At 43.9% G+C, this 19,143-nt stretch overlaps 1 protein-coding gene and 1 pseudogene across 1 annotated transcript in view; one reads left to right on the forward strand and one right to left on the reverse strand.

The window, feature by feature from the left end:
* Dpysl2 (dihydropyrimidinase like 2) overlaps positions 1–19,143 on the forward strand; it is a 121,014-nt gene that overhangs the window by 9,978 nt on the left and 91,893 nt on the right. The window lies entirely within an intron of this gene.
* Positions 313–1,365, reverse strand: LOC109694064 (thioredoxin-related transmembrane protein 1 pseudogene; annotated as a pseudogene).

The following is a 19,143-nucleotide window of genomic DNA, read 5'->3' on the forward strand; positions in this document are numbered from 1 at the left end:
CTCTAAAGACCACAGTTTCAATTGAAGTACAAATTTCTTGAGACAGTGGGGGCAAAGTTCCCATTTATGGGAAATATGTTCTTTTTTTTCACACAGTGAAACTGAGAAAAATCATATCAAATGAGAAATCTTTTTCTCTAAAGTAATCTTCTTAAACACCCCAGAGTAATGCAAATCTTGGGAAATATAATTTTTCATCTCAGACTTGAAACAGATTACCATTAATAAACATAACACAAGTCTTACTGCTTGGCACCAGATTTTCTAAAATTATTGTTTAAACCGCCACATGTTTATAAATCATAAATTCCACACTTTTATAGTTGCTTTTATTTTCTGAATGAAAACTGTTCAATCTATGATCACTTACACTGAGCCCTGCAAAATACAAGCAAGTCACAGTTCACTTCAAAACAAATGATCGATCTTTTGCTTTTGTCAAAACTGTAGTATTAAGGTATCTGTAAAAATTAACTAGGATTTATCTGTAGCCAATGATGGACCCACAGAGCGTTGTCTTATGGTATTCTGTGGAAAGTCTTTGTTTGTCTCTTCTTTATTTTCTGCTTCCTCTTCTGAAACATCTTCTTCATCAGCCTCTTGTTCTTCCTCCACTTTTTTCAAAGGCTGAGAAAATTCTGGTAATGATTTTTTTGAAGAGTATGGCTGTGGTTTGCACCTTTTTGAAGGACAAAGGCAATCTGCAACAAATATCATACCAAGTCCTAATAATAGTCCTGAAAGCAGAGTCACTAAAGCAAAAACTGTGTATGAACCCCAAACTGGTAATCCAAGGTCTTCAATAAAATAGTTATGACAAGTCCTGATGTACATAGATAGCCGAAAAAGTGCTGACACACTACTCATCAGAACAGAACCTGGACCAAACCATGATGAAACTGGTTCAATACTCTCCCACTCTTTTTCACTTAGGAAGTTTATGAAGTCCTTCTTAGTCCGTGGACCCTGATAGCGCCTAAATTCACCATCTTTACAATGATAAATAGTAGGAAGAGCAGTTATAATAAACCGTCCACTTAGTCCTGTCTGCTCTGTGACATCTACTTTTGCAACATTAACCTCAAGATCTTCTCCCCATTCAGCAAAACTTTCCCATTCTGGTTGAAGATTCTGACAAGCAGGACACCGGGGAGCATAAAATTCTATCATCCACTCTCCTTCCAGCAGCTCTGTCCAGTTCTCGTCCGTGATGACGCGCACGTCGCTCCGCCGGCCGTGGGCCCAGGGAGCCCCCCAAAACACCACCACCAAGGCCACCAAAGAAACCAGACGCCCGGAGGGCGCCATGTCGGCCGCTCGCCCACCTCAGCACGCGCGGCCGCCCCCCCTCCCCGCAGCAGCTCCCTCTTCATTTCTTTTAATGGCTGAATAATATTCCTTGCTTTGTATGTATCACATTTTGTTTTTCTTTGTCAGCTTGGATTTTCTCACCTTTTGGCTATTATGAATAATATTGCTATTAACATTCTTCTACAAGTCTTCATTTAAACATATGTTTTCATTTTCTTGGCATCTACCTGAGAGTGGAATTCTTGGACCATATGGTCATTTTCTGTTTGAGGAAATACCAAAGTGTTTCCCACAGTGACTGCGCCATTTTGTATTCCACCAACAATGTAAAAGGGCCCCAACTTCTGCACATTCTCCCCAACACTTGGTACTTTCCTCTTTTTGAGTTGCAACCATGTGGGTAGGTATGAATTAGTATCTCCTGGTGGTCTGAATTGGCACCTCCATGTCGTGCATCTTTTTGTGTGCTTGCTGGATATTCATCTATCTTCTTTGGAGACATGTTATTCAGTCTGTCCACTTTTAACCTTAACTTGTTTTGTTGCAGTAAATTGTATGGATTTTTTTTGGAGGGGGGCAGCACTGGGGTTCGATCTCAGGGCTTCATCTTGCTAGGCAGGTGCTGTACCACTTGAGCCACTCCACCAGCCCTTTTTTGTATTGAGTATTTTTAAGATAGGGTCTCGCAAACTGTTTGCCCAGGCTGGCTTCAGACCTCGGTCCTCCTGATCTCAAAGCCTCCTGAGTAGCTGGGATTACAGGCGTGAGCCACTGGGGCCCATCTTGTATAGATTCTTTACGTAATCTGGACAGTACACCTTTATCAGATATATGGTTTTTAATATTTTCACCCATTCTGTGGATTACCTTTTCACTTTCTTGATAGTGTCCTTTGAAGCATCAAAGTTCTTAATTTTGATGAAATCCAATTCATGTACGTTTTGTTGCTCAAGCTTCTGTTGTTGCATTGTCCCTGGTTGCTCTTAAAAACTACGAGCTCAACTAAACTCTAGCAGGCGACTTCCAGGAACTTATTTCTTACAATTGTATTCATGTAACAAAACCCTTGGGGGGCTTTGAAATTCATTTAGGGTAGTTTTTACAACATCTTAGTAATCTCAAGAGTTTTTGTGCACTGAGTAAGCCTTTTCCTCCTTCTGATCCTGTTTATATAAGGAGCACTCCCTCATTGTGTGTGTGCATAGGTATGGATCTACAGAAACATGCTTTTACGTAAGTATACCTAATAAAATTGAAATTTTCCTTCCCCTAACCAGTGATTTTGCAGTGGCAAGGATGGTGGAGAGGAAGGCAGCAACCAACAAGTAGAATTTAAAAACGAATTTGGAGAGTTAATTCAATTTAAAATGTTTTCTATTTGGTAACCATATACAAAGTTTACTATCTTAATGAGTTTAGGTGCACGGTTCAGCATTGTATATTCATGATGCAGTGCAGCCTTCAGAATTCTTTTCAGTTTTCACCCAGTGCTAGGGTAGTGACTCATGCTTATAATCCTAGCTGCTCAGGAGGCAGAAATGGGAGGATTGTGGTTCAAGGCCACCTTGAGCAAAAAGTTTGGGAGACCCCATCTCAACTAATAGCTGGGCACAACTGTGATCCCAGCTACACCGGAAGTGTGTAGGAAGATTAAGGTCAAGACCAAGGCCAAAAATGAGAGACCCTATCCCCAAAATAGCCATGGCTGAAAGAGCTGGAGTTGTGGCTCAAGTGGTGAAGCACCAGTTTAGCAAGCACAAGGCCCTGAATTCAAACCCCAGTACCACCACCAAAAAAGTAAAATAAATAAATAAATAAATAAATAAATAAATAAATTCTCTTCTGAAACCTTGTACCCATCCAACAATGAATGACCCTCATTCTCCCCTTCTCCCAACTCTTGGCAACTCACAGGTGCTTTCTGCCTCCCCGGAGGGACTGCTTTGGGAGCGTCCTACAAGTGGAATAGTGCATTATTTGTGTGTGACTGGCTTATTTCACTTAGCGTTAGTGTCCTCGGGGTTCCTCCATGTTACAGCATGCAATAGAATTTCCTTTTTTACGGCTGAATGCTATTTCATTGTTTCTCTGGACCACGTTCTGTTCAACAGAATGACCCATTCATCCATGCGCCCATACCCACACTGGGGTTGCTTCCACTTTTGGCTGTCACTGAGAGCGTCACTGTGAGCGTGATGTGCAGGTCTCTGTGGGACCCTGCTTTTGAGTAGATTTCCCACAAGTAGGACTGCTGGACCATCTGGTAACTCATTTAAAATCTTCGAGGAACACCATTTGGTTTTCCACAGCACCTGTACCATTTTGCATTCCTGCCCGCAGTGCATAGGACTCCTGTTTCTTCACACCCTCACCCACACCTTTTTTTGGAGATGGGCTCTCACTGTGTTGCTGAGGCTGGCCCAGACTCCTGAGCCCAAGGGATCCCCCTGCCTCAGCCTCCTGAGTAGCTGGGACTATAGCTGTGTGCCATCGTACTCAGCTAGATTTTGCTTTGTCTTTGTTGGATGTAGCTGTCCTAATGGATAGGAGGTGGATCTCCCATTCATTTTGACTGGCCTTTCCATAATGGTTAGTCGTGTTGGAAGTAGTTTCTTTTTTTGGCCATTTGTATGTCTTCTGTGGAGAAATGTCTATTCAAGTCCTTTGCCTAACACTTTTGAGCGTGTTTTGTTTGTTTCTTTGTTTTTGTTTTTCTAATTGTTGAGTTGCAGGAGTTATTTATTTGTTTATTTATTTATTTTGCAGTACTGGGGTTGAACTCAGGGCCTACCAATTGAGTCACTCCACCAGCCCTTTTTTTGTGATGATTTTTTTCAAGATAGGGTCTGGTGAACTATTCTCCTGGGCTGGCCTCAAACCTCGAACCTCCTGATGTCTGCCTCCCAAGGAGCTAGAATTATAGGCATGAGTCACTGGCACCTGGCTCTTTATATATACATATATATATAAATATATATAAACTCCTTATCACAAATTTGATTTGCATGTATTCCTCCCATTCAGTAGGTTGCTTTTTCACTATGTTGACTGTGTGCTTGGATGCACAGAGATTTTGATTCTGGAGATAGAATCAAATGACAAAAGGGACATGTGTATCTTCAATAACATTGACAGCAAATTTAAAAAAAGAAAAATAACATTGATAATCTTTCTACCTAGAAATGACCACAGATTGTGTTTTGTTGAATTACATTATTCTATTTTTATACTTCCACCAAGAATACTTGGAAATACTTTTTTCAGCATTCTTGGTATCACTGGGTATCATAGTTCTTAGAGCTATTTTCCAAGTTTATAGGTGGCAAGTGGTATTCTGCTGTTTGCCTACTTTCCTGTGTTCATATTTTAAACATTAATTTGTAAAAATTGCCTATTAAAATTTGTCCGTGTTAATGTTACCTGCTACACATTTTGTCTTTGCCTCTAGTCTTTTAATGGCTTTTATTTTTTGACATCTAAATTTAAATTTTATATTGTTGAATCAATTCATCTTTTGGGGCATAATTTTTGCCTTTATTGTCATTCTGACCACGAGTGTATATATTTACCTATTTTTTTTCTCCTAAAGTCTTTTTGGATTTCATGTTTATTTAGACATTTTTTTTTTTTTTTGGTGGTGGTGGTATTGGTGTTTGAACTTAGGACCTCAGTGCTTGCTAAGCAGGCACTCTACCACTTGAGCCGCTCCACCAGCCTTGTTTAGTGTAGGTATTTTCGAGATAGGGTCTCTCTAATTATTTGCCCAGGCTGGCTTTGAACCATGAGCATCCTGATCTCTGCCTCTCAAATAGCTAGGATTACAGGTGTGAGCTGCTAGCGCCTAGCTTATTTACATTTTAATTTGGGAACTTTAACTTAAAGATCAAGGTATAAGTTAACTTTCTAAATAGCAGTTTTTCTAATTCTAATTATTAAATACTTTATTTTCCCATTTACCTTTTGGTATTCTTAACCTCTCATGTACACCTGGATGTGTTTCTGGCTTTCTACTGTTTTATTGATCTTCCTTACTGAACTCAATGCTGCTTTAGCTACTGTAGCTTTTAAAAATCTTTTCTTTTCATTTCCCCACTGTTCAAATGCATTTTACACTAAAGATATTATCAGTTATAGAAATCTGAGTATAATTTTTTTGAGCAGTACCGGGTTCTGAACTCAGGGCCTCACACTTGCCAGGCAGGTGCTCTACCACTTGAGCCATGCCCCCAGGCCTTTTTGCTTTGGTTATTTTGGGGCTAGGGTCTCTCCTTTATGGCTATAATTTTTTTCAGAATTCTATAAAGTTTATCTATTGAATTATTACAAGGCTAATTTATTTTTAAGTTAAGTCTTTCTAAGTTTATATTATGTCTTAATTCCTGTGAAATTTTCTGCTAAATTTATTTCCAGATGTTTTGTTGCCACTGTGAATGGGAAATCTTCCATTATATTTTATAATTTATGTTCTGGGAGACTTTTGAGTTTTATATTAATTAGAAACAGGTCACTGTAATGAACTAATTCTTGGTTCTAATCATTCTGCATTGATTCTCTTTGGATGGTTTTATTATCTGTGGCTCACAGTCCTCTTATGCATTTGCCTGTGTTTTTATTAGTTATTTCCCTTCCTACCCTGGTTCCATCGATCGGAGTGCTACAGTCCCCTGCATGATTTCTGGTTTCACGTGAAGGCATCCCGTGTTCACTGTTGTTTGAGAGAGAGGCTCCCCACCATGGGAGAATCATCGTCTCCTCCATACTTGAGCTTATTGCCAGTGTCCTTCAGTCACTGGCCATCGGGAATACACTGGGTGAACTCCTAGGTTTCTTACTTATTGCAGCGAGGGAGAGCACATCCACGTGGAGCTGTGGAGTGGCTCTGTAAGAGGGTGTTGGAGAGTGATTTGGGGGCTCAAGGAGGTGACTCCTTCTGGTTAGGGTGCTGTCAGAAAGTGGGGATGACTCTATGGTTGAGTGTTTCAGTAAATCTATCTATGGGAAGAGAGATTAGTCTGAGGTTAAAGCTGTTGTGAAAGAATCAGTGGTGAGTCAGGCACTGGTGCTCACGTCTATAATCCCAGCTATTCAGGAGGTAGAAATCAGGAAGATTGTGAGTCAAAGTCAGCCCTGGGCAAATAGTTTGTGAGACCCTATCTCAAAAGTACACAGCACAAAACAGGGCTGGTGGAGTGGCTCAAGTGGTAGAGGGCCTGCCTAGCAAGCACAAAGCCTTCAGTTCAAATCCCAATGCTACCAAAAAAAAAAAACAAAAACAAAAAAACAACAACACAAAAACAAAATCAGTGGTTACTTGTACTAGTTAGGGTAGGGAAAGGGTGGTGTTTTGTGAATTGAACAATTTCACACTTTATTCGATATGACTCTGGAGTGGTCTTGTTTTTGTCTTGATCCATCCAAGACAAGAGTGGCTTTGTCTGGGGCCAGGTGTGGTGGCTATGCCTTGTAATTCCAGCAATGTGGGAGGCAAAGACAGGAAAGTCATGATCTGAGCCTGACCCTGGGCAAAAATCCCCATGAAGCCCTATCAGAAAAATAACTAAAGCAAAAGGGCTGGGGGCGTGGCACAAGGCCCTGGGTTCAAACCCTAGTACTGCCAAAAGAAAAAAAAAAGAGTGGAGTTGCCTGATATTGAAAACACCCAGCCTGCTCAGGGCTGGATGTGCAGCTCAGTGGTACAGTACTTACCCACCATGTGCCAGGCCCTGGGTTCAACCCCCAGTACAGGAGGGGATGGGATGGACAACCACCTGTTGCTGTGAGTGACAGATCAATTTTTGACAACTACCCTTATATGCCAAATAACGTTTTGACCAACAATGGACTGCATCGACGTAGGTGGTCCCATAAGATTGTAAAGGAGCCAAAAAATTCCTGTGGCCTCGTGTTTTTGCCTTTCATTGATGATACCAAACAGTCTCCTGAAGTATTTATTTTCAGGACAGTATCTTCTCTCCCTTATTCTGCAGTAGTTTTCATAAGCTTGACATTTGTCCCTTTGTACTTTACCTTCCATTTGGTAGGACCACTTTGGAATCCATGCTTTGCAGACATAGGGAAGACTGCTTTTGTTCCTCTCTAATGACGCATACCAGTCATTCACACACCAGTTCCTTACCCAGTCCCCATTGTCTGGTGCAGTGGTTTCAGATTTTGACTTTCATGCTCCAGTCCCATTTTAAAAAGACATTTGATAAATAATGGAAGCATTGCAATGTTTTGTGTTGTCAAATAAGAACATTAAAAAAGGGCCAGATGTGGTAGTACACGCCTATAATCCCAGCACTCAGGAGATGAGGCAGATTGTGAGTTTTAGGCCAGCCTGGGCAGCAAAGTGAGACCCTGTCTCAAAACACCAGGACAAAAAAAAAAAAAAAACTTTAAAAAAGTACCAGTTAGTTTCATCTTGTAAAACGAAGGCCATCTTAGCACCAACCACAAAAGGACATTAGCTCTAGATTTTATAAATATGTATATTTGATACATTAAATGTATTGTCCTTTTTTTTTCTCATTTTGGTCCTGATGTGTGAAAACTGCCTGGGCAGCCTGACCTCAGCTGCCAGACCAGGACTGGCTGAGGCAGCCTCTCTCCCCTCTCCACCAGTTCCTTCCTGACCAGCTGTTTTAACATGTACCTGGGATTTGCTCTAATCAGGTGTGATAAGACATGCTGACATGGAAAAAATTGTTACGTGGGTAAAGGTTTTATTTCTTCACTTTATTTTTATTATCTTGTGCTGGGGATCGAACCCAGGATCTGGAGGAAGTTTTTCTACTTACGCATCCCTCAAGGCAGGAGTCAAAGGGCACCACACAGGGCTCTCGGGACGCACCAGTGCCCAGTGGGAGGCCAAGGGAGCCTTTGTTGGGGTTACTGCAAAGGAACAGAGAGGCAGGGCAAGCAGCCTTAAGGACATTTTGGGAGACCTTGGGAGATGGAGACTGTCCCCGGTTATCTGGTATATGACCCTGGGGTGTTGAAGGCTCCACAAGGGAGGCAGGTGAGGGTGTGGACCCTGCATATGACAGGCAGCAACCTGGGAGTGGCCCTCCTGTGACTAGGACCTGGCTGGCCCTGGGAGGTCAGCAGGACTGTGGCTGGACGCCAAGCATCAGAAAAGCAGAGAAAGGAACGACAAATCTAACCAGCCACAGACCTAAGGCTCTTGCAAGAGTCTGGTCCTGAGTGGTGGTTGGCCTAAGTTTTACAGAACTACTGGGCACCTTGTATTTCTATGGTCTTCATGACCATGGAAGTTGGAGCGTTGTGTCTGGAGCTACTGGTCAAACTGCCTTTTTTACATCTATTATCTTTTAATAGAAACTGAAGCCAAGTTCAGAATTATTGCCATGTCGTTAAACTCAGTGGAGCCAAAACCCATTCATTAAACTGTTGGATTTTTTTTAACTTAATTTTTTTTTCCAAGTGAACCAAATTCCTTACAGTGCATATGATTATGCTGAAGCTGGTAGTGAAGATGGCTGGGGAAAAAATAATCTAAAAAAATGGACTGGAGGTGTGACTGAAGAAGTGGAGCACCTGCTTTGCAAGTACAAAGCCCTGAGTTCAAACCCCACTCCCACCAAAAACCCAAACAACTTCAAAAAACCCCAAACCTCTCATGGACATGTGTGCTCAGTAACTTCCCTCAGCTTCAGTGAGACAACGACCCAAGCAGGGTTTCCAGAAGGAGCCCCTGGCCCTCGAAGGCTTGAGCTTGCTCGGTACCTGTTAGCGTGGGCACGGCTGTGTGATCTCAGCCGGTGTAGATGAACAGCTGAGCACCAGCAAAGGACATCTTTCTAATGTCATTTCTTGTAATAACCTTTAATTGGCCTGTGGTGTTTTTGTTCATATCCATGGAACACACAGGAATGAAGCTGTGTATGGAATAATCCAGACTTGGAACCACATAGAGCAATGTGGAGACATTCTAGAAACTCAGACCCAGTAGGTCACAGGATCATTTTTTTAGGATACTTTAAAATTTGACATTATGTCCAGTTGTTTCTTTTTCCTTCCTTCTGGCCAGTTTGTTAGGTAAGAAAATGTATTTCTGTAGAAAAACAAGTCCAGGCCAATGTATTGTTTCAAACTTAATTCTTTTCTTTTTTGGAGGGACTGGGGTTTGAATTCAGGCTTCGAGCTTGCAAAGCAGGCGCTCTACCACTTGAGCCATACCTCCAGTCCATTTAGCTATGATTATTTTGGAAATGGGGGTCTTGTGAACTATTTGCATGGGCTGGCCTGGAGCCACGATCCTCCCAATCTCATTCTCCCAAGTAGCTAGGATGACAGGTGTTAGCTACCAGCACTGAGCTCAAACTTAATTCATGAAATTTAAAGATTGGGATGAATTTCACAAGTGCTGGCAAGCTTTTTGTTGTCACTGTTGTTATAGCAGATGGTGGCCTCTTGGGAAGTCCTCTTTTCCTCAGTTGAAAAGTGGGTATGAACATAGTGACCTCAGAGGGCTGGCGTGCAGGCTGAGTGGAGCACTGTGTGTGAAATGCTTTCCTGCGCAGGGGCTCAGAGGCCTTAGCTGAGCGCACCGTGTGAGGAGGAGGTGGATGTGTGCACAAATGCTTAGCGCACCATTGATGAGGCCATGGTAGCAATATGGTAGCTTTGCTGTGGGGTGCTGAACTGGGAAGGGTTTATTTTCTTTAAAATTATGGCTGCATGGAATTCAACCCTGGTATGGTTTGGGTGTGTTTGCATGTGTGTCCCTCAGGGTTCATCGCTGGAAGCTTGGTCCCCATGTGGTGGCGCTGAGGTGGTGGAACCTTAAGAGGTGGGGCTTAGCGGGAGGTGGTTAGGTCATTGGGGATATGCCCTTGGAAGGGATTAAGGAAGTTCTCATGGGGTCCCAGTTAATTCACTTGAGAATGAGTTGTTATAAAAGAGCAAGATTGACCCTAGTCCTTGCTCTGGCTTCCTGTCTTGTCATGTGTTTTCCTTTCACACTTGCTACTACTATGATAGCTTCACCATGAGGCCTTTACCAGAGTCTGAACAACCCTGGACTTTCAGCCTCCAAAACTGTGAGCCAAATAAACCTCTTTCTTTTGTACGTTATCCTGACTCAGGTGCTTTGTTATAGCAATGGACTACAGACTTACATATATCCTCTCCAGTATAAAGAGAAATGCTCTATTTCTTTTCCTTCTCTCCCTCCCTCCCTTCCTCCCTTCCTTCTTCCTCCCTTCCTTCTTTCCTTTCACTTCAAAGTGAAAGTGGCTCAAGAGGTAGAGCACTTGCCTAGCAAACACGAGGCCCTGAGTTCAATTCCCAGTACTGAGAATAAAAATACCAGAAAAAAACTCACTGTGAAGCACGGGCTGGTCTCAACTAATGATTTTCCTGTCTCAGCCTCTTGAGTGCTGAGATTACAACTGTGTAGCACCACACCAGGCTAAAATACTTTTCTTTTCCCCCCTCAAGTCTTGCACGTTCTTTCCACCTTCCTTCTCTTCATAGGTGACTCTGCTTCACTCCTGGAGGCAACAGGGGCAGCAAGAGGTGCCCTCCTGCCTCCTTCTCCACACCATCTCCAGCCTCAGGGTTCTCCCTTCCCCCTTTCTTGCTCCTCACAGCAAAGACAGGTCCCTCTTCTTGTGGCCATTCTGTTCACATATGCCCTGAGTGCCATCACTTCCAGTCTCCTGGAGCTGTCCAGCTCACTGTCACTTTCTGCAGGGTCATTTCTACCAGCAAGCACACATGCTTCCACAGATTCATTAAACAGCGACAGCAAAACTCACAAAACCCTGCTCCTTCTTGGCACCCCTAAAAGCCAGCTTTTCTAAGGACTGATCTCTGCGTGTGGTCTCTACTCCACCTCCCACTCGCTGCCGTAGGAAGTGACTTTATGTGCGTGACATAGGCATGGATTTGGAAACACAGAAACAAGGCGCCCTTTGACTCCTGTCCCCATCCTGGGCCCTCCCCTGTTTTGTCCATTCCTCTGTATCCTCTCCTCTTTCCTATAGAAAGCCATCCTTCATATCAGCCAGCCAGGTCGCTTATGTAAAATGGTGTGGGATTTGCATATCACCTGTGTGCACCCTGCCACACAAGATATCTAATACAATGTAAATGCCACATAAATAGAGTTATAGTGTATATATAATGTAGAATGAGAAGAAACAATATCTACACGTTCAGTACACTCTCTGCCATCTACCTGGTATGTGTCAGCAACAAGGTGACATTATTTTTCTGAGTATTTTCTGTCTGTGGTTGGTTGAATCCTTGGTGAGGAATCTGCAGATGTGGACAGCTGGCTATATTTCCATATATATGTCTATTTCTGTGTGTTTCGCATAAGCGATACCAATCTGGATCAGAAAATGTGTCCCTTTCCTCTTCTCATGTTTCTGAAGCCTACTTAGCACATCTAAATTATAGTAGTTCATATAAAATTGCATCTTTTAACTGCTGATGCTAATGATAACAGCTAAATTTTTTTGAGCCCAACCGTGTCCCAAGCCCTGTTGTCACTGTTTTTCATCTGGTTACTTTTTTCAGGTCTTTCCATGATCCTGGAAAATAGGAATTGGTCACTTCATTTTCATGAGGAAACCGAGGCACACAGACATGAGGGATCTTGTTGAAGGCTATGTGCTCAGTACGTCATGGAGTGATGGCACAAGTCAGGCTTTTGCCTGCAGAGTGTGAGTTCTGACTCACCGCTATGAGAGCGTCACAGAGTAAATAGCCATTTTCCTGCCATCCCCAGCTTTTCTTTATGATGAGCAATGCTTCTGGAACCTCACACATTCTTGTTGGTGCATGTGTGCATTTCTCAAGGGTAGATGTTGACGAGAGCACTTCTGAGCTGGTGGAGTGCCTCAAGTGGTAGAGGGTCTACCTACCTATCGAGGGTGAGGCCCTGAGTTCAAACCCCAGTACCACCAAAAAAAAAAAAAAAGAGAGAGAGAAAACTCCCAAGTCATAACTTTATTCTAGGTGTCATCAGGTTACCCCAGAGAAGGACTGTCTGTTTTGTGCTCTCACAGCTGTAGAGGGGCCTACCTGTTTCCCCATAAGTTCACCAGTGCATATCACCTTAAACACTTGCCAGCAGCACAGGTTAGAAACGATCTCTCAGGATTTTCATTTGCCTTTTCCCCAGTGCTAGAGACTAGAACACCTCTTCATCTGGTTACTGGTTGTTTGCAGCCTTCCTTTTGGAAACTGCCTGTTTATAATCTGTGTCTATTTTTCTGTGGGGATATTTGTCTTTTTTCTGGTGGCATAAGAGTGTGTGCACATTTTGGATATCACACTCAACTCTTCGTCCATCTTTACCAAAGCTTGTCAAGGTCGAAATGAATTCAAGGGCTCCCTCCTGCCATTATCTTAGCTGATAACCAGCAGGCTAGGTCAGGCTGTCTGCCTGGGTTGAGGACGATTAGAACTGGGCAAGGAGGACATGTGACCATGAGATGGCAGTAGCACACAGATGGCACTGTGCTAAGTTGTCTGAGAGGGAAAGTCCTTCACAGCTGGTGGACTTCCAGACACAAGGGTGGTCTCCACCCATCCAGAGGGGAAGGGGCAAGGGACCTCTGGGGGAATGGGGACATCACATGGCGTGGGGTGAGTATGTGTCCAAGTGAGGCCACTTAGCAGCACGTGGGGAATTTCTGGTCTAAGAGTTCCGGAGGGCAGAAGCTCTGGGTCCTTTGTACTTCTCTCGGGCTAGCAGAGGCTGGGTGCACTTTTTTAGAGTATGCAAAGCAGGAAGGCTCAAAATGGCTTAAAATGGGCTTATTTGGGTTCTATGTAAAACAATTAGATGTGCAATTGTAAAACAATTAGTTGAGTTTGGTGCTGGTGAAACTGGAGCCAACCATTCTCACCTATGTGAAGAAGAAAAAGACCTAGGCCAGTGTACAGGGGCCTCTTTATCCCGTGACACCCCATCTTGAACTGCTCTTCTGACTTCCAGGATGTCACATGCTGGGTTCTCCCCCAGTCCCAGCCTCACTCAGCCCCTGCTCCATCACTGCTCTCAGGGCTCCGCTCCCAGGAAGCACTGATATTTTTAAACATGATTGAGGACCCCAGAGAAGAGTTCGTATGTATTATATCTCTCCATATTTGTCATATTGGAAATTAAAGCTGGCAATTAAAATGTTACTAATTCATTAAAATAATAAACCCAATAACAATAATAAGCTCATTGGAACAACAATAAGCCTGATAATAAGTTAATTGACCCAAGTTAATATAAATAACATTTTAAAATGGAAAATGGCCAAAGTTACCTTCTGATGTGTCAATTTCATCTTCGTCATCTTTAGGTGTAGAGAATACAGCTGTGGTTAGAAATGGAGTCTCCCAACCTCTTTTTCTAAAGCTGAAACCCTTTTTCTTTTTTCTTTCTCTTGTTTTTTCTGTTTGTCGTGCTGGGGGTGGAACCCAGGCCCAGAGCCTTTGTGTGTGCTAAAGCAGGAGCTGCAGCCCACCTTTAAATATAAAAAATGCTATAAATAAGATAGATGCGTTGTGAAGTGTCTAGGCAGATGCTCAATTGGTTTTGTTTTTTTGGCTGGGGTTTGAACTCAGGATAAAATATTCTCTTCTTTTTTCTTCTTTTGGCGGTACTGGGGTGTGAAGTCAGGGCCTCAGGCTTGCTTGACAGGCGCTCTTACTGCTGGAGCCGCTCCACCAGCCCTCAGAATAAAATATGCTAAACAACAAAGTCTCAGATAAAACTTTATAATGGAGGGCTAGAGCATGGTCCCAGTTGTGGAGCGCTCTGCGAGTTCAGTCCCTACTACTGCCAATAATACAATAATAATAATAAATTTAGAGACTATTTAAAAATTACTACAAAAGATGACAATAAGGTGTACAGAGTTCTTACTTTTGTCTCCATTCAGCTTCAGGAACACTTTGGTATTCCAAAACAGCTGTTTATAGGAGAATAATGAGGGATTACAGCAGATGGATGGAAAAGAACTAGGAAGAGGAGCAGAAACCCTAAGCATGGACTTAAAATCTGAAAATATATGTATGTTTGACCTGGATCTACTACTTTAGAAAGTTCTAGCAATGTAAGAATACACAGACGTATTTCCTTAGCCATTGGTGTTACAGTGATATTATCAGACATCACACACCCTTTGGAAAACTCGACTAAGGCTCAGTGAAATTGAAAAAGACAAACTATGCCTTTGCACTTTTTTGTGGGACTAGGGTTTGAGCTCATAGCTTCTCATTTGTAAGGCAGGCTCTTTCGGAAAGCCCTGCAGAAAGGCTTCCCCCATCCAAAGCAGTGCCATCCATGGAAGTGGGATGGAGCCACAATGCAAGTCACGTGTGCAATGTTATCCTTCCTGATAACCAATTTAAAAAGGAAAAAGAAATGTGTGAAATTAACAACATTTTGGAATATTGTCAGTATGTAATCAGGCCAGGCATGGTGGCGCATGCTTGTAATTTTAGTGCCAGGGAGTCTGAGGCAGGAGGAGGATCATGAGTTCCAGCAAGTCTGGCCTACAGGGTGAGACCTTGTTTCAAAAAAAAAATGTATATAATTAGTACAAAACTATGAATGCCATCTTTTGCATTCTTTGTGCATGTATGTATGTATGTGTTTCTTTTTTTTTGGATTGGGGTTTGAACTCAGGACCACACGCTTGGTAGGCAGGTGCTCTACACTTAAGCCACTCCACCAGTGTTTGTGTGTTTTTATACTAAGTCTTGGGCGTCTGCTAGGCATTTTGTTAACACAACACACCTCCATTTGGACTAGCATTAGTAGCTACTCATAGCCAATGGAAACTGTGTTAGATAGTAGAGTCTTAAAGTGACATGCCTCCTCTTGTTACTTTCTGTGTATCTCTGTTTATGTCTCTCACAGCTGTTGACACTCTGTACTCAGGACTGGAAGTAGAGTTCAAATCCTGTTTCTACTATTTTCCTGCTGCATAGATTATATGAAGAGATTTCTGGACCTTGTTTTCCTTGTCTATTAGCCTGACCTATGAAGAGTCCCTTCTTAGAGGGTTGTGAGGGCGGCTAGTATGTAACACACTGCTGGATCTGTAGGAAGGTGGCCTAAGTATTAGAGTTGTTTCTTGTTTCATGTTGGTCTTCTCCCTGGTAGAAACTGTGTCTCTTTGTTGACTTTTGAATTTCCTCTGCTGGGATGTAGATGAACCCAACATATTTTTGTTGGGTGAACTGAATGGACAGAAGTAGGGTGGGGTTCTAACATAAATGACGTGATTTCTGAGGTTGAATCTGAGGTAAGCATAGACTTTTTGGTCATGAGAGGGACTGGACTAGACAGAAGGATGAAAATAAATGGAGGTGTGGAGTTGGTATTTGTCAGGAGGACTCTCTGGGCTCACAGACAAAAGCTGAGGACAGAGGCAGCAGGAAGGGGAGGACCTTCAGGAGATGAAGCTGCAGAAGCGTGCAGAGGCCAGACTTGAGGGTGCGGGGCGGGGGGTGGTGTGCTGAGGTCTCTGAGTTTCATTATACATCTTGCACAGGGAAGACATGAAGGGTGGTGAACATGCTACTGTTTTAACTTTTATTTCCTTATAAGATTTCAAGTGGCACTGTTTTACTTTTTTTTTTCTTATATGGCCTCATCTTTGGGGTGGGGGGCTGGTGTGCGGTGCTGGACGTGGAACCAGGGTTATGCATACCTAGCATGTGCTGTGCCTCTGGGCTCCACTGCAGCCTCTCAAGCTTCATGACTGAAACACTTTGCAGACCTTTTAGAATGTAGCAGCCTTTCTTCCTCTGTTCTGGAGCAGGTTGAGCTATATCATCTGAAACCCTTCTGCAGGGTTCTCGGCCAGATGACATGATTAGATGTGCATTTTGAAGAGATTTTTTTTTTGCAGGAGTGTGAAGAATTTCCTACAGGTGGGAGGAGTCTGGTAGAAAAATGACTGCTTGGTGAGGAGTGAGAAGGCGTGGACTAAGAGCAGCTGTGGAACCGGGAAGATGGGGCTGGAGCATGGCAACCTCACAGACTGACTTTGTGGGGTACATTCATTCCACAAGTATTTACGAAGAGGGAGCCTGGTATTGCTCCAGCTCTTGGGACATAGTAGTGAACAAAATAGACAAAAATCCTTGGTCTTCATCAGCCACCTTCTAATGGAGGAAGAGGAGGAAAGAGACAGCAATAAGTGGAATAGCATATGTTAAAAGTATGCTAGATGATAATTAAAATATGCAGAAGCAAGCAGAACAGTGCAGGGAGAATCGGGGGGATAGGGTGTGGCACAAGAGTCCACCTCTTGTGGAAAGGGGAAAGCCGTGCCAAGAAGTAAAGGAGGTCTTGAAGGAGTTGGCCAGGAGGCTCTCCGTGGAGGAGTGCTTCCTGCAGAAGGAAGAGCTGTGCAAAGTCCTCAAGGGAGAGTCTGCCTAGAACTCTTGGTGAAGGGCAAGGGCCAGTGTGGCTGGGCAGAGTGAGCCAGGGAGATATATAGACAGAGGACTTGCTGGGATTGCACTGGGGCCAGGATAGGCTGGGCTTGGTTAATCCTGTGGGCTTTGACTGTGATGAAAATGGAAAGCCTCTGTGTGATCTGGAGAATGACAGTGACATAATATGGCTAAGGTTTTAAAAGGGTTGGCTGGTGGGAGCGATGGTGGAAGTGAGGAAGCTGGCAGGGCATCTGCAACTTGTCACATGAAAGATGGTGACAGCTTGGATCCAGTGGGAGGAGGAGACTGGGCTCCAGGCAAAGGCGTTGGTGAGAGATCCTCAGGTGGAGGGTGGTGGTAAAGGAGTAGGAAGACTTGACAGCCTTGGATAAAGTCAGATTTGGAGCCAAATTTGGGGTGCAGGAGGGGTTCAGCAAAAAACAATAGGCTTTGCGTTGGGCATTTTGAATGTGAAGTGTCTGCAGGCCATTTATGTGGGTATCACACAGGCTTTGAGTGTGGAAGAGTAATTTCAAAGTTCAGAATAGGAGCTGTCAAATATCAAATTCAGTGCGTGAGTCAAGAAATGAAGGAAAATTGTTTGCTGATCATGAAGACTGAAATGCCAAGGCTGAACATAAGTAAAGGGAATGTCAGCAGAGCTGTGAGGATTTTCTTAGTCCATTCTGCTGTTATAACCAAATATTGGAGTCTGGGTAACTTATAAAGAACAGTTATTTACTTTCTCATAGGGGCTGAAAGTCCGAGGTCAAGGTGCCAGCATCCAGTGAGGGCTTTCTTGCTGTGTCCTGTCATGGCAGAAAACAGATGGCTCTTCTATAAGCCCGCCTCATAGTGGCATCCATCCATTCATGAGGGTGAAGTCCTCATGCCCTAAATGCATCCCCAAAGACCCCACCTCCCAACACTGTTGCCTTGAGGATTGAATTTCTGACACATGAACTTTGTGGGACACATTCAGATCACAGCAAGGACAGAAAACAAAATAAGGCAACAGCAGGGGAAATTGAAGCAGCAATTTGGGGAATTTGGGGAGAACATATGAGTGCTCCATCCCATCCCAGCTGGAAGGGCAGCTCAGGGGCTCATGGGTGCTCTATAAGGGCCCAGTGTAGCTCTGCTGACAGCAAGGGGCTGCTTTCCAACCTCCCTTCAATCAGCTGGAAGGGAGCCCAGAATGGATCCGAGGTCTGGAGAAGGAGATGGGTGGATGAGGTTACTCAGGGAGAACATGTAAGCTTAATGAAGAGAGCTAACAACAGGATGGTAGGGACTGACAAGTCCCTAAGCTGGCAGGAAGGAGGAGAGAGGCCTGAAGAGATGGAGGAGAACCAGAGGAGCCACAGCTGGAGGGAGTAATAGCACGGTAGAGAGAGCACTGAGTTTGGAGCCAGCCAGAGCTGGAAGTGAGTCAGTTACTCACTGTGGGCCTTGGGTGTAACGAAGCTGGACCCTGGCACTGGGAGAAAAAAGTGGAGTGGACTTTGTGCTGCAGCTTTGGTGGAGAGTGGGTGGCACGTGGCCGCCACTTGGGGCAAGTTCTGGGGACCTGGAGGTGAGAAGCAGGGGGTGGTGGGGCTTCATCGTCCTGTTCTTGGGGGAAGATGGATGGATTGCAGGGGTCTGGGTGCCGGGAGTGTTCTTGTGCACGTGTATGTTCTGCATCTGGGCAGATGGAAACCTGTGGCGAGAGGAAGGCCCAGTGGATGAGCAGGATGGGGGGAGAGTGGGGTGTGGCTCCCGACCAGGAGGGAGGCACCAACTTCCAGTGGAGAGGTGGACGACATTGCTTGACGTGGATGGCTTCTCTTGCTGCAGGAAGACACTGGTGCCCAGGCCTGGGACTGGAGTTGGAGGGCAGGGTACTTTAGGGACGTGACTCCTGGTCACCTCCATTTGTGGCTAAAAAAGAAGGAGAGGAGGGGACTGTTTTTTCCTAGGGCAAGTGGGGCCCTGATTGACTTTGGGAGAAAGGTGAGTTTTGGTAAAAGCACATTTTATTTGAGATGAATTCACGTACCTTAAAATTCACCGCTTTAAAGTGCGTAACTCAGCGGCTTTTAGTATTTTCACAAGTTGTGCAACCATCATCAAATATTTTTAGAGCATTGTCATCATCCGAAACAAAATTTAGAAATTTTGTCTCCATTCCCTCCATCCCAGCCCCTGACAACCTCTAACCTGCTTCCTGTCTCAGTGGATTTGCCCATTCTGGACATTTCATTTGATGGAGACATGCTACATGGCCTTCTGTGACTGGCTTCTGTCTCTTAGCATAGTGTTTCAGGGTTCATTCATGTGGCATATTATCAGTGCTTCCTTTTTATGACTGAATGATATTCCATTGAGTGGATATACAGTATTGTAACACTTAAGATATATGGC

The sequence above is a fragment of the Castor canadensis genome, chromosome 14 (genome assembly GCF_047511655.1).
Source record: "Castor canadensis chromosome 14, mCasCan1.hap1v2, whole genome shotgun sequence".
Lineage (NCBI taxonomy): Eukaryota > Metazoa > Chordata > Mammalia > Rodentia > Castoridae > Castor > Castor canadensis.